Raw genomic sequence first — 14,389 nt, forward strand, 5'->3', positions numbered from 1 at the left:
TCTCCTCTCCTCTCCTCTCCTCTCCTCTCCTCTCCTCTCCTCTCCTCTCCTCTCCCCATTTCCTCCTTCCCCTCTCTCTCTTTTACAGTTTCTTTCTATCTCTTCCTCGATTTCGCTCAATTTCGCTCTTCCAGCCACTCTCTCCCAAAACTCCTTCCCTTTACCACCCGTTCCTCCTTTCTCTTCCTCCCCACCATATCCATTCCTCCCCCGTGACGCCGCCCGCAGCAGCCGCCTCCTTCGCCGCCTCCCCGCCGCGGCGCTGCCGGTGCCCGGCGCTGCCGGTGCCCGGTGCTGCGGGCGGGCGGGAGGGGCCGATTGGCGGGGCCGGGCGGTCGCGGCCCGAGCCGGCGGGCCCCAACCAGCTGTGCGGTGCAGACGAGATGCGGGTGGGATATTAAAGCAGCTTTTGAATAGTAATTCAGGTTCTATGGGAACCCGGGCAGATGACAGGAGCTCGATTTGGTATTCGTATTGTTAATCGCGAGCGTCAGCCCAGATCGGATTCAAACACGTTTTGTGCTCGTTAAAAATTCCAGTGTAGGGGCTGAGATTTTTTTTCTTTTTTTTTTTTTTTTCTTTTAGCCCAGCTTCAATTGGAGGCGAAACTTGCCGCATAAAGTATTCAAAGTCTGTCTAAAGTTGCCTTTTAACCGGATTCTCCCCCTCCCGCAGCCCCCACTGCATCTCTTGGTTCTTTCGGTTGACATGGTGCAAATAAAAGTCAGTAAACTTGTTGCTGAATTGCAATGTTTCGGTGTACCTTATAAATTCATACCTTTTCTCCCTCGATCGCCTCAGAATGAGCCCCTGCCTCAATTCGATTTTCCTTGCTGTTGGGCACATTTAGGAGAGAGTCTATTTGTGAAGTTCATTTCTAGGCAAATGTATTCAAGAGCTGATTGGGATGAATAGGACCGTGTGTCAGCCGCCCCTAATTGGGATTAAAGCACTTCGGACCATATGCAGAGAGTGACAGAAATTCTCAGGTTTCATTGTGCTCAGACTTCCACCCGCCTGGACACTCCCCCTGGAAAAGGGTGATTTTTAAAGATTTCAGGGAGAAACTGAGGAAATAAAGGAGACGCGGAAAATGACCGGGCTGATGTCGCTCTGCGGGGCTGCCGGCGTGGCAACTGCCGGGGACAACGACGGGCAGCGGTGGGCAGCGGAGGGACCCGGCCAGGAGGCGGATCCGGGGCCAGCGCGGCCGGGAGCGGACCTGGCACCGGGTTTCCCTTGGGATGGAAGGGAAGGAAGCCTCGGCTCTCTCACGCCCGGCTTGAAAACGTAATGCAAAACCATAACCTCGGGGTTGCGAGTTATATGGGATAGGAATGAAAAACCTCATGGGGAAACTTCCCCGGGTGTTTCCAGCCCAAGGAACAGGCTCCCAGGGGAGGAGGGAGGGAGGGAGGGAGCGGAGACGTGAGTCACAGGCAGACGCCGCTCCCTGCCCGGCCCAGCACTGATATCAGAGAATTGAGGGTTTTGGAAATGTGGACCCCTGCTGCAGCGGGAGGTGGCCGGGGGCTGTACACCCTGCGCCGGGCCGGCCTGGTCTGGTGAAGGATGCCCTCGGCTATGGAGAGGTCTTTAAAGGTCCCTTCCAACCCAAACCACTCCATGAGTCTTTTTTTTTTTTTTAACCCAAAGCTGCTCCACGTCCATATCCATCCATCGCCCTGTCTTCCCATCTATCCAGCTGTGTGCCAGCTGAGCGCAAGTGGCCACGGCAGGGCGAAGCATCCTGCCCCTGAAGGCTCTGCACTTGTAGCAAGAGGCAACGTTCAAAGCTCAGGCCTGGCCGTCACACTGTGACTCATCCGGGTGTGAGGTCGTCCGGATGCGGCAACGGGGTGAGAAAAATATTGTTTAGGTTAGTGATTTTTAACCCTTGTGCTCGGTTATTAGAAAGACGATGTTTCATCCCATCATAACAAGAAGCAGAAGAACCTGTACCGCTAGCAAGGTCCGTCATTTGCGGAGGCGACTTTGTCCCAGCCAGGTGACCCAGAGCTGGTGACCGCCTGCTGCTTTCGTCCTCTCTACGCTCCTCTGCAAAGCCCCGACGGGACGGTTTTGTGCCAGTGTCGCCGGCAAGTCCGTGTACCCCTGGAGGCAAAGCCGGTGCCCCTGCCGTTCCCGGTCCCCCGCGGGCTCCGGGACCCACAGCCCGGGCGGAGCCTCCGGGGGGGGGGGGGGGGGGGCTTGGCAACCCCCGGGGCGATACGGATACAACTTTCCTCGGCGATACAGAGCCGGGTGTCCCCGGTGGCATCTCCGCGGTACCCGACCTTCGTATTTCTGCAAGACAAAGAGCGGGAGGGAGAGGCGACGGGAGGACGGTCGTGCGTGGCGGTGTGCGGGGGTCGGGTCACGGCGGTCGCTCCGGGTGGCCGCCGCTGAGCCCGGGAGGAGCCCCTGACATAATTTCGCCGCAACGGCGCTGGCTACGGGCAGGGGGAAATGCACAGCCGTGACATACCTCCGCCCCTCGACGGCTGCGATATTTAAATAAAAAAAGAAAGAGCATCCCCGCGCCAGCCGGCAACGCTGCCCCAGCTTTCGGGACGGGACGGGGGACGGGACGGGACGGGACGGGGACGCGCCGGTTTTGCCGGCGCAGCCCGAGCCCAGACGAGGCGACCCGTATTGGCACCCCCACCCAGGGAGCCAAACCTCTGCCCTCGCCCCAGTCCGAGGAGAGGAGCGCGGCCCCGCGACACGGCGAGTCCGGGCGTGGGGGCAGGCCCATGTCTGCCCCTTGCTCCCGGGGTGCCCGAGGAAGGGATGCCCAGGAGGCTCTGCTGCCCGCAGGCTGCTCCTCGGGTTAAAGGCAGAGCTGCATGCAGCTGCCTGCAGCTACAGCATCCATACGTTATCCATATGCGCATATCCACAGGCACCTCGGAGGCAGGAGGGATGCAGGTTTGCCTGTGTGTCCTTACATACGCACCCGGGTATGTCTGTGTGTATACAACACACATACACATTTATTTGTAAGTCGGTATGCTGAAGTCACTGTTTTTAATGATCCTTTTTTTTTTTTTTCCCATGGATATCGTGACAGGAGCGCAGGGAGAAAGGCCCTTCCGCTCCCTTCCGGCCGTCCCTGAGAGACAGGGCTGTGACTTATGGAAAAGCATACTGTACACATAGAGCCAAAGGTCACCGAATATATACCGGACCAACGCGCTAGGAAGCATCTGCAAAGGGCTGCGTGGCGATGAGGAACCCGAGTTGCTCCTGTGCTCCGGAGAGCAGCAGGGTGAAGAAGCAGAGGGCGCTTCCCTCCCTCCCCGTCCTCCAGCATCAAAATTATTCCCGGGAATCCAATTTCTAGAGCTATATTCTGACCTAAGCTCCCTCCGAGTCGCGTTTTGCACAAGCAGTGGTTGTACCACTTAAATCACATGGTCCTTCCACCTCTAGGCAGGCAAGTCAGCATTGACATTTTATTTCACCCTGGGCTTTAATTGTTTGTTTTCTTTTTCTTTTTCTTTTCTTTTTTTTTTTTTTTAATACAGTGGGAATCCCCTTTTCTGAAGATTTCCACAGACTGTCTCTCTCCGTCATGACAGCTTGAGAGATACGAGCCCGACCCTGAATCTCTTCCAGGGATGTAATTGTGCAGCGACAGAGGAAGCCAAAGCACCCAGGCAGAGCGCGCATCCCGCAGAGCTCCCCTCCTCCTCCTCCGCCTCTTTCTTCTCCTCCTTCTCATCCTCGGATCCCTCTGCCGTCCTCAGCTCGGCTCAAGCCGAAAAAATTCTCTATACACAGCCTAAATTTGTTGCGTTTTCCTCAAGAGCTTAACAGAGGGTGTGGTGGTGGTGGTGGTGGTGTCATCTCTCTTAAAATCAGCCCCGTGTTTACAGAAGAGTTGCAGCTATAAAACGAGGCACTTCTGTAAATTTTCTCCTCGAGGGGCAGCGTTATAGTGGTGGGCTATAGAGGGGTGGTTCCTAGGTAGATGCCCAGGAGCTCGGAAGAAGCAAGTGGCATCAGTGCCGGGATGGGAGCGGGGACCCCCGGCGGAGGGAAGGCGCCGACCCGCTCCCGCTGCGGACGCCCTCGACTGGGGAGGGGAGAGGTGGAAACGGTGGTGATTTCCCCTGTTAAGGCTCCCACTGAAACCAGCACTTGATCTGAGGAGAGGCAGGGAAATAAATCGTTGGCATGGAAGGGAGAAAGGCATGCAAAACCGATAGCTGCTGGAAGGAAGGTCTCTCTCTGCAGTGGCACCAGAGAGCAGGGCAGAGCTTGCTGGCTGGCTGGTCGCGATGTAAATGGAGAAGGAGATAGGTTTTGCCAGCAAGCAGGAGAAAGGGCTGTAAGAGAGCTGACTTCCTAATGAGCGCATATAATGTTGTAAAGGGTTTCAGCATTTTATGCTTTTCAAGATACGACTATCAGCAAGAAGGGGAAAAAAAATAGAACTTTAGCACAAATGCAGCCATCAGAAACTGTTCGTTACACTCTGGTAAACATCCCCTCATGGTGAAATTGTTGGTGGGGGCGGAAGGCAGGGCAAGAAAACGCATCTTCTTCTAGTATGTGCAGCTCTCTAATTAATGAATTTGACAAACTGAAAGGTCTTCCTCTGGTTCCTGTGACTTGACTTCTTTTTCCTTTTTTTTTTTTTTTTTTTTAAACCAGTTAAGATATTCGAAATAAGAAAGAATTTGGCTTAGATATGCAGAATAACGAAGGTTAAACTCACGTTATCTGGGACTTATCTTAAAGTACACCACGAAGCACAGCCCTTTTCCTTCTCTTTATTTCGGCGTTGCATATTCTGATGCTGAAATATGCATCATTTTTGACAGCTTCGGAGTTATGAAACCAAAGAAACTTTTGGTGTCATCTGTCGGAAATAATTTTTCTTTACAGCCTGTAGCTTTAATGTTGTTCTTTCTGTTCATTGTTTGTGCTATTAAAATAAAATCCAAATAAAATTATTCAGTATTTTTGCCCAATCGCTTGTGGACCGCTGCCCTCAGCTTCCTCAGCGTCGTCATCTTTCAGTCTAAATATTTAAATATGTGTTTAGAAGAAGAAGACAGATTAACCTCAGAGTTTCTGTCTCACTCTATGTCTCTCACACGGAAAAAGAAGGGCACACTTCGGGCACACATATACAGAAGGGTTAGTTCTTCCAAAACTAGGAGGAAAAATCCTATTTGTCTTTGAATATTTCGATCACGGTTTGGTATTTAACAGGGGCGTCCTTTTAATAATCAGACCTCCTTAAATTGTTTGGGGAATGAACCCTTCTTAAAATCGGGTTTGAATTAAGCTGCCGTCAAAACATCAGAGTCAGACTAACTCCCGCTTTTGAGTCACTGATTTCAAAGATAAATTATGATGTCCACGGTATAGGTATTTCTGCCTGAGAAAGGTGGCTTGCCACCATTGTCTTTAAACCCTTTTCCCGAGGCATTTGAAGAAAAAAAAAAACAGTGTGCACATTCAGCTACGGCTGAGAAGAAGTTTTCAACAACCCGTGTCAGCCAGAGCAGTCCCCGGGGCTTTGGGGCTCACCCCCAGCTACAGAAACTGCTCTCGGATGGGTGCAGGATCGGACCCTCTACAGACCTAACCCCATATGGAGGCAATGCTTGACTTTCACCCATCCTTTATGAGTCTTCCAGACAATTTTCCCTCGGGAATGAGAGACCCAGGCCAGACCCCGAGGTGCCCGCACCCCCCCCGGCAACTGGGCTCCCAACGCTGCCCCGAGCTGTCCGCACCCGCTGCCCGCGCCCCCCGGCTTGCGGGCTGAGCGCCGCTGCCCGGCCCGCTCCCGAGGAAGACACACACCCCCCTCCAACCCTGGACAGTCTTTATTTGAGAAAAGGCGGCCCCGTCCTACAGCCTAGGCGTCCTGGAGCTGGTGTGCTAAGATTTCCCTCTAATGCTTTACCTTGCAAAGAAAAAATAAACCAATCAACCAACCAAATTCTTTTTTTTTTTTTTTTTTTTTAATTCCGAGAGAGCAAAAATACGCCGGTCCCCTGGGATGAGTTCCCAAGAGGGGAAATATCTGGATTTTTCATCACGGCACACCTGAAGCTGTCACCCCGCCCCGTTGTGTCCCGCTCCCCGTGTCCTTCAGTTACTACAAATATCAACCTAAACGGCGCTCCCCCCGCCGCCTGCCCGCTGGAGGAGAAGCCGGCCCAGACCCGCGGCGGCTGAGGGGTGCCCCCGTCCCGCTGCCCCTCCGAATCGACCCCAGGGGCGGGTTGTGATGGAGGCGGTCGAAACTTGGGGCAAGAAGACGGCAGTTTCTCAAATTCCCTTTGGGAGCCCGCAAAACTGGGTGGAAAAGATGCGCGTACACCTGTGCGTGTTGTATGCACGTATATGAAACCTGTCCGGGGGAATATAGACACTCAAATACATAACACGGCAGTGCTATATTTCGTCTCTTCGGTTATATGTTTTTTTTTTCCTCACTTATATAGTTTCAGAAACCCACTCTGAGCTTCTGGGTTGGAGGGAAACCGTTTTCTACCAGATAGAGCGAGGCAGCGAAGCCTCCCCTCGGAAAAGCGTCTCTCAAGCGTGATCCGGCGAAGATGCAACTAATTAACTCGCTTCTCTGTTTTCCGCTCATTTCTCTCCGGTAATGTCAGGGGCTTGTCGGGGAGGAGGAGCAGGAGCGGGGGTTCTCCTCAGGCCAGGCTCCGCCGTGCGCACCGGGGAGCCACAGCCCCCCTCTCGCCTGCCGGGTTGCTTCAAGGTTAGCCGATACCTTTGCGAAGTCGTGCAGAAAAACCCGGCTGCCGAGGTCCCACGGGGCCGAATCAAGCAAGAAAATACGTGCTCCTAATTTTATTCGAGTTAATAAAAGCGACACAACAAGTTTGCAAATGCGTGAGGCTCGGGCTGAAGGCGGAGGAGCTGCTCTCTGGGGGGGCGGGAGGGGGAGAGAAGAAAGGTTTTGAGGGAAAACCTAGAGGAATAGCAAGAAAGGAAGGAGAGGTCTTGGGGAGGTGGGCACAGCCCCTGTGCAAGCCTGGGGTGGCATCGGAGCAGCCCCGGTGCCCTGCGGGGGGAGCGGGGGGGGCGCGGGCCGTTTTTATTTTACGGCAGCATCCTTTCCTCCGAAGGGGCCAAGAGCTCAGCGCAAAAACCTACACCTTCGGGTCACACCCGCTTTCTTCCAGAAAGTGTTTAGGGTGCGGAGGGGTCCCCCGAGGCACCTAGGGGTGCGGGAACAGGTAGAGAGGGCTCCTGCCCTGGGCTGGGCGGCAGCCTCGGACAGCCTCCTGACTTCTCAGGACGCCTTTCATCGCCCACAACGGCTTGATGCTTGTTTAACTGAACGGTTGTGAAGAGGTAAGAAAGAGGTAAACTCTCCCTGCGCAGTGCAGGCTACCTCAGACACCTTCAGTCCCCTCCCCGTGTCCCCGAGGGGGTCCCCAGCGGAGCCACCCTCCCTTTGCAGTTCCAACACAAGGAAAGGAGACGCGGTGCCTGATCAGTGCTGGAATTTGGGGGAGGGAGAAAAGGGGGGCAATCCGCAAAATACCCTTTCAGAGGGGTTGTATTTCATCCTGGAAACTTGGTCTTTCCAGGAGGGAAAGTCCTCCCTGATGGGACACATGGCCCACGTGAGTGAAGGGCCACCCGGTCGGTGTCTGGACTGCAGGTTGACCTACTTGGCTTCCAGGGCTTGAAGGACAGTTGAACCCCTGTCTCAGCCTGGACTGGGTGTGCTGCTCAGGATCCGGCCACCCCCTGCACGGAAACCCCGAGCCATTGGGGCAGAGGATTCATTTCTATCTGACCAGACCAAAAAAAAAACCAAACCAACCCTCAAATCAACGTAACACTGATTTGATACTCTGTCTTGCATATGTTCCTGCTGTGTATATTTTATTGAGAGGAGGTGGGGTTAAATGCCAGCGTATCTGTGACCCAGAAAGGAAAACCCTTTGAAACAACAGACTACTGTGTGGGAATGCTGGCGATTTTTAAAAATGATTTTAAGTGCAGTTTGGTAGGAGGTAGTTGAAAGCATCCTTCTGAACCAGCTATCCTCGCCAGCAGAGCTGATGGTTTTAATAATGCCTCTGTCTCTTGTCATTTATCCTCGTGTTGTAAACTGAGCTGTCATTATTCTAAGGTCTTTCCCTCATCTAATTAAATTACCCTGAATGTCTTCTAGGTAAAATATTAAATGGTAGCATTTGCAAGAGTCTTTGTGTGTGTGTGAGCGTTGCAGGGAGGTGAGGGTGCTTCAAATAAAAAAATCTCCAATATAAATAATTTCCCCCTGAAACTGTCAGTCGAGAACATCAGGATCCTTATGTTCAGATACACGCTACTGAGCAGCTCAATTTTTGTTTCATATGTATAAACATTATTTGTGGATAAACATTATTTGGGGATATTTCCCACTGGTTTGACATGGGGTCACATCCAGAGTCACCACTCCACCGATCCGCCTCCCTCATTGCAGAATATAGCCTAAAAGACCACCATTATTGGCAAAAATATCAGACAACTGTCACATTACCTAACTTAGCGAAATCATAACAAAGGCTTCCATTAGAAGTGACATAACATAAGCTGGAAGGGGTTTTCAATTCCACTTACACTTCTTTTCCCCGTTCCTTCCCTGAAATGTCTCACATTCTCAACATGTTTTGTGGAAGCTTGATTAAAGTCAGGAAATCTGGTTTTGTACCACTCATTCATTTCCTGAGGGGATATTAAACAGAAGAGGGCTTATAAACAGGAATGCTTATTGTCAGCTCTGTGAGAAGATACATACTGTTTTTGGTTATTAAATGAACATGTAAACATGTAAAAAACCTGAGAGTATTAGTAGAGACTATTTCTGTGCACAACTAAAGGAAAGGGCTAAAGGAAATATTGTATTTGGAATTGTGGAGGAGGACCCATGAACAAAAAATTGAATGTGCATCATCCTTTCAACATTTTAAATGCTGCTTATAACATGTGTATTGGAAGAAGCATTTATTTTGTAAAAAAAAGAATCTATCCAGCTATCCTGTGTATATTTATATTTAGTGATGGACTACTAAGTATATTCAATATGTTTGAGACAGGTTTTACTAGGGGGGCAGAGGGGGAAGAGATCAGCAAGAGCTGACAGATAATTTCATCTCACAAATACGACAAAGTATAATTTTACCTGCAGGTTCTTGGCTGCGATTTTTTCATCCTATATCTGGATGTCCCTCAGAGCAGCAGCCAGGTCCAAGGCTGAGCAGGAGACATCGGCACACACAACAGCACTGCACATCTGTTTCGTGAAATCTTTGTTTGCCTGTTTTGACAGGAACACACAGAGAGGACATGGTAAATAAAGTGATCCTCTGCACATCTCCTGGAAAAGAAAGGCTGCAAAGCAATGTCAAGGGAAAAAAGCTCTGCCCTGTCTGCCCGTCGCCATGCCTCTACCCAGCAAAGCACCTCCCAGCTGGGCCTCCAGGGAGATGGAGCTGCTGTGGCATTCATGTCCTCCAAGAAACATTGGAAACCGCACACGGCCATCAATATCCCCCATCGAAAGTATAATGTGATCCCACGGCTCTACACCAGCCACGGGACTCCTGGCCTGGCAACAGGCATCCCCAGCATGCCCCAGTTGAGACGAGCCTTTGCCCCTTTGCACAGGGGATGCTGCAAGCCTGGGACGGACCCCTTGAAGCACGGGGTGTCACACCACAGGGGTGCTCTCCAGCAGAGCAGGATGTCCTTTCGTAGGGCACCAAGAGGGTTTACTCCTCCACAGTACCTCCCTGGTACTGGTGTGGTCTGCTGCTCTGCTGTGAAATGGGGTCATGCAATACGAGGCCAGTCCTGCCGAGAAAAAGACAGTCCAGCAGCGGGGTTGGCAAGACCCTGCAGTGGCAGACTCTCCCGTTCCAGAAGCATTAGACAGCCCCTGCAGTGCCAGGTGCAGGGCAAGCAGAGCTGTCCCCCATGCCCAGTGTGCGGTGGAGCAATGGTATTTATCATTAGCTACGGTAAGTCTCCTGCCCAGTCCCTACTATTTATTTCCTGCCACACTGCAACATGTAGAAATGCAAATCGCCAACATAAGGTAACAAAACGCAGGTACCAAAGCAGAGTAAGAAAAAGGCAGGTAGAGAAGGACAGTGAAACAAAGAGATGCCTGCTTGATGTGATAAGCAGTAACACGAGGTCTGCTGCTATTTTGGTTGCTCTCATATGTTCAGTGAAGCAATGACAGGCTTCTGTGTTGTACAGCAGCTTCTCTCTTTCCTGGCTCCCGGGCGCTGTGCTAAGCTGGGTGTGATGCAGTTGTGAGTGGCTGTGATCCAAAGGCATGTGCTGGCAGCCTGGTTCCCCTCTTTGTAGCGGTGACATTGGAATAGTGGAATAAGGACTTTCTCCTTTGAGTTTTCACATGCTCAGCAAAATCTGCAAGGTCTGGGTGTATTTTTGGAGGAAAGTGTCAGGTCAGAGAGCCTCCTTAGAAATCCCACAGAACTCAGCCTGTGGTCTTCATCATGTCTCCTTGCACTGAGAAGGGAGAATCAAAGGAAACACAGCCAGGGTATGCAAATTCTTTCTTCCCTACCTCACCCCTCACCCTCACCTTCCCACTTACAAACAAGGTCTCAAGCCCAGACTCTCTCTGGCACGTCAAAAGTTTCTCATTCCACCGGCAAAGCCATTTAGAAACACCACTGTCTCCATCTTACCCAGTGCATCTTCCCTCTCCACTTCATAGTTCCTTATGCAACCCAGAAGGTCAACTGTATCCTGGGCTGCATCAAAAGAAGTGTGGCCAGCAGGTCAAAGGAGGTGATTCTGCCCCTCTATTCCACTCTCATGAGACCCCACCTGGAGCACTGCATCCAGCTCTGGAGCCCCCTACATAAGAAGGACATGGGCCTGCTGGAGTGTGTCCAGAGGAGAGCCACAAGGATGATCCGAGGGCTGGAGCACCTCTCCTATGAGGAGAGGCTGAAGGAGTTGGGGCTGTTCAGCCTGGAGAAGAGAAGGCTCTTGGGAGATCTTATTGTGGCCTTCCAGTACCTAAAGGGGGCCTACAGGAGAGCTGGGGAAGGACTTTTTACTAGGGCATGTAGTGATAGGACGAGGGGGAATAGCTTTAAACTGGACACCCTGGGCACCCTGGAGGTGTTCAAGGCCGGGCTGGACGTGGCCTTAGGCAACCTGGTCTAGTGGGAGGTGTCCCTGCTTATGGCAGGGGGGTTGGAACTCGATGATCTTCAAGGTCCTTTCCAACCTAAACCATTCTATGATTCTATGCATCTCCAGCACCTTAGCTACACCATCAGCAACAGATCACTGCCGAGTCCTGTGAGATTGGATCTGAAATGCCTTTCAGGGCTACTTGGTCAGTCTAAGGACAACTATTGTGTGCTTCTCACTGCTCCTGCCACCCACAAATTCTTGCTTTACTGCTTCCAGCCCCCAGCCCCTGTCAGCTTCAAGGCAAAGTCCAAACTAAGCACACCTGGTATGCTGCAGGGACAGGGAGGAACATGCTCAGACAATCTCTGTCATGGTAAAGTCAAGAGAGCATTCAGGTTCCTCTACACAGACACGTATATGTATGTATACCTATACACACACGCATACCTCTAGGCTCATCTTCACTTATCACAATGGCAAATATATTCCTATATATATATAAAAGAATATATGAATATCCCAAAAGATACCCAGAACTATATTAATTATATTCTTAATGATTTGCTCATTGAATATGTAGAAAGTTCCCATGTTAAGTTTTGCTGAATGGAGATGTTTCTTTGCTTATTGGTGATGGTGGTGTTGGCTGCGTTCTGGCTTTGCAGACAGCCTCTCAGTTCAGGCTGATGAAGCTGAGGGAGATATTTAAAGTGGTGGACAGAGACGGAAAGAATTTGCCTACTGTGAGGAGAACCCCTAGGGAGCAAGCAGGCTGCTCTTCGCACAGTACGCCGCATGCAGATGGACGAAGCACACTTAAATTTCAGAACAAATAGGTTTTGTCAGACTATGCAAAAAACAGTTCTCATGGGCTCACAGGTCTCACCAACCATTAGCACCATGCACCACCTTCCCAGCAGGATAAACCAGGAGTCACCTCACTTCACTGAGGATCTGCTCTATGAGAGTGCTTCTTGCTGCCACCATGATTGCTGACAGAAACTCTGCTGACTTTTGTGGGCACAGGGGATGGGTCTGAACCCCAGCCTGGGTTCATGGTGGAACAGGGAGGCTGTGAGGGCTGCAGCTTTCCCATAGCTGCTGCCAGCTGCTGTCTGTGGGTCTGTCTTGTGTCCAGGCAGCCTTCCCCTTCCTGCCCACGTTCAGCCCTGAAAACTGGGCTTGCAGGAGGGGTGAGTACACACACTCATCCGGGTATAAGACCACACATGTATGTCTCTGGGTGGGGAAGGAAATAACCCCCCTGATCTAGGTTCTGCCACGTTAGGGTCCTCATTAGAGGTAACCAAGTCAGACTGTTGATTTTGCAATAGAAGTTGTGAAAATGGGCAAAGCACCCAGGACAGACTTACTCAATCCACTGATTTTATCTATGGTGCATGTGGAGGACAGGGGAGAGGACGAGATGAATGTAAGTGCTGGCACAAGTGAACATGGGTAGAGCTTGCCTTCAAGACCCCAAAAGTTTCACCTTCTTAACATTTTTGGTTAAATAGCAAATTAAGAAAGTGTTCTGGAAAGCTGAGGCAATAAAGTACAAACCCTAATGATTTAGACAGCAACTTTAATGGAAACAAGCTTGGGTGAAATATTAAATCACATAACACAAAGAGGTGCCTTTTACTGCATCCATGGTGGCACACCATACACCAGCTCCACGTGCCAGGGCCCTGAGGGCACCCAAAACCCTGGCTGTCCTTGCCCACCCCTTGGGGCTCCCCTCACCCTGCCCACGGCCCAGGACCCCATCTCAGCCCCCCGGGGCCATCAGGCACTGCTACATGCTGCCAAATGGCATTAATGAGCCCCCTCCTCAAATGTGGAGCAGGGTTTTAGCCAGTGTGGGATAGGAGGGTGAATATTTGGCCTGTAACAGCATCAGTCCTGGCAGTCGAGCTCAGGGTCCCTCATCGGTGGCCACACACTCCCAGCCCTGCCAAACACCAGGTGGGCTTGCTCACCTGGGAGGTGACAGCTAATATTCAGCTAGACTCCTTCAGACTTTTTAAATGCGCCCTTTTTTACTGATCTTGCTTCAAAACTTGGGTATACTTCCCCTAGCGACAGCGCTGCTTGAAGAAAGGAAGGCACCATCCATTCCTCCTTCCACACTCATCCTGACCGGAGTGTTGCATCCCTGGGGCAGTGGAGGTCCGGGGACACCCCGGGTCCTGCCCTGGTGCACCCTTCCCAGCAGTACATGGGTTAACACATCTCAGATCCCACTCAAAAGTTGAAAGCTGCGAGCGTTTTGTATGCCACCACAGGAAAGGGCATGAAAAAAAAGCTGCAAAGGATTTAGACCCAGGCTTTTCATGTTAAACTTAAAAAAAAAAAAATAAAAATTGCCCCCAGAGGCTCCCTCCAATGAGGAAAATTCCAGCACGGGGCAGGCACAGCCCTGAAACCTTAGGAATGAGTAAAGCAAGGGGAAATTTAGGTGAGGTGGAGACAATTGCAAGACAAATAAGTGGTCTTATTGGGTCCGCTAGTCTGTGTGACATCTAAAGAACAAAGTTTAAAAGTTTATCAATAAAGTTTTGTTTGAGACATGGTTGAGACATCACAGGAGACAACACATGGTCCCAGTTGGGACCTTACTGGGAGCAGACGGGTACCAAATTTAGACAGCAGTGGCTTTACATTGGAAGAGGGCAGGTTTAGATTGGAAATAAGGAAGAAATTCTTTACTGTGAGGGTGGTGAGGCACCGGAACAGGTTGCCTGGAGAGGCTGTGGGTGCCCCGTCCCTGGAAGTGTTCAAGGGCAGGTTGGATGGGGCTTTGAGCAACTTGGTCCAGTGGTGGGTGTCCCTGCCCGTGCCAGGGGATCGGAAACAGATGATCTCCAGGGTCCCTTCCAGCCCGAACCTCCCCGCGACCCCACGCAGAGGGCACGGCGCAGGACACCCTCCCACCGCCGGCGGGACCCCGGACGGCCCCCGCCACCCGCGGCCGCCGTCGCCGCTCGCTGTTGCCTACACGGCGCCTCAGCAGCGCCGGATTGTGCCGCGGCCGCCGGGCCAGGCCCTCCGAGGGCTGTCCGGCCGCAGCAGCCCCACACCGCCGATGGCCGGGGCCCTGCCGGGGCCCAGCCGGTGGCGGGCGGAACCCGCGCGCAGGGGAACGTTTCCCAGTGCCGCGTGTTGCCGCCCGGCGGCGGCGGTGGCGGCGGGCGCGGGGCGGGGGGGGCGG

Source organism: Vanellus vanellus, assembly GCF_965231255.1.
Source record: "Vanellus vanellus genome assembly, chromosome: 3".
NCBI classification, from domain to species: Eukaryota; Metazoa; Chordata; class Aves; order Charadriiformes; family Charadriidae; genus Vanellus; species Vanellus vanellus.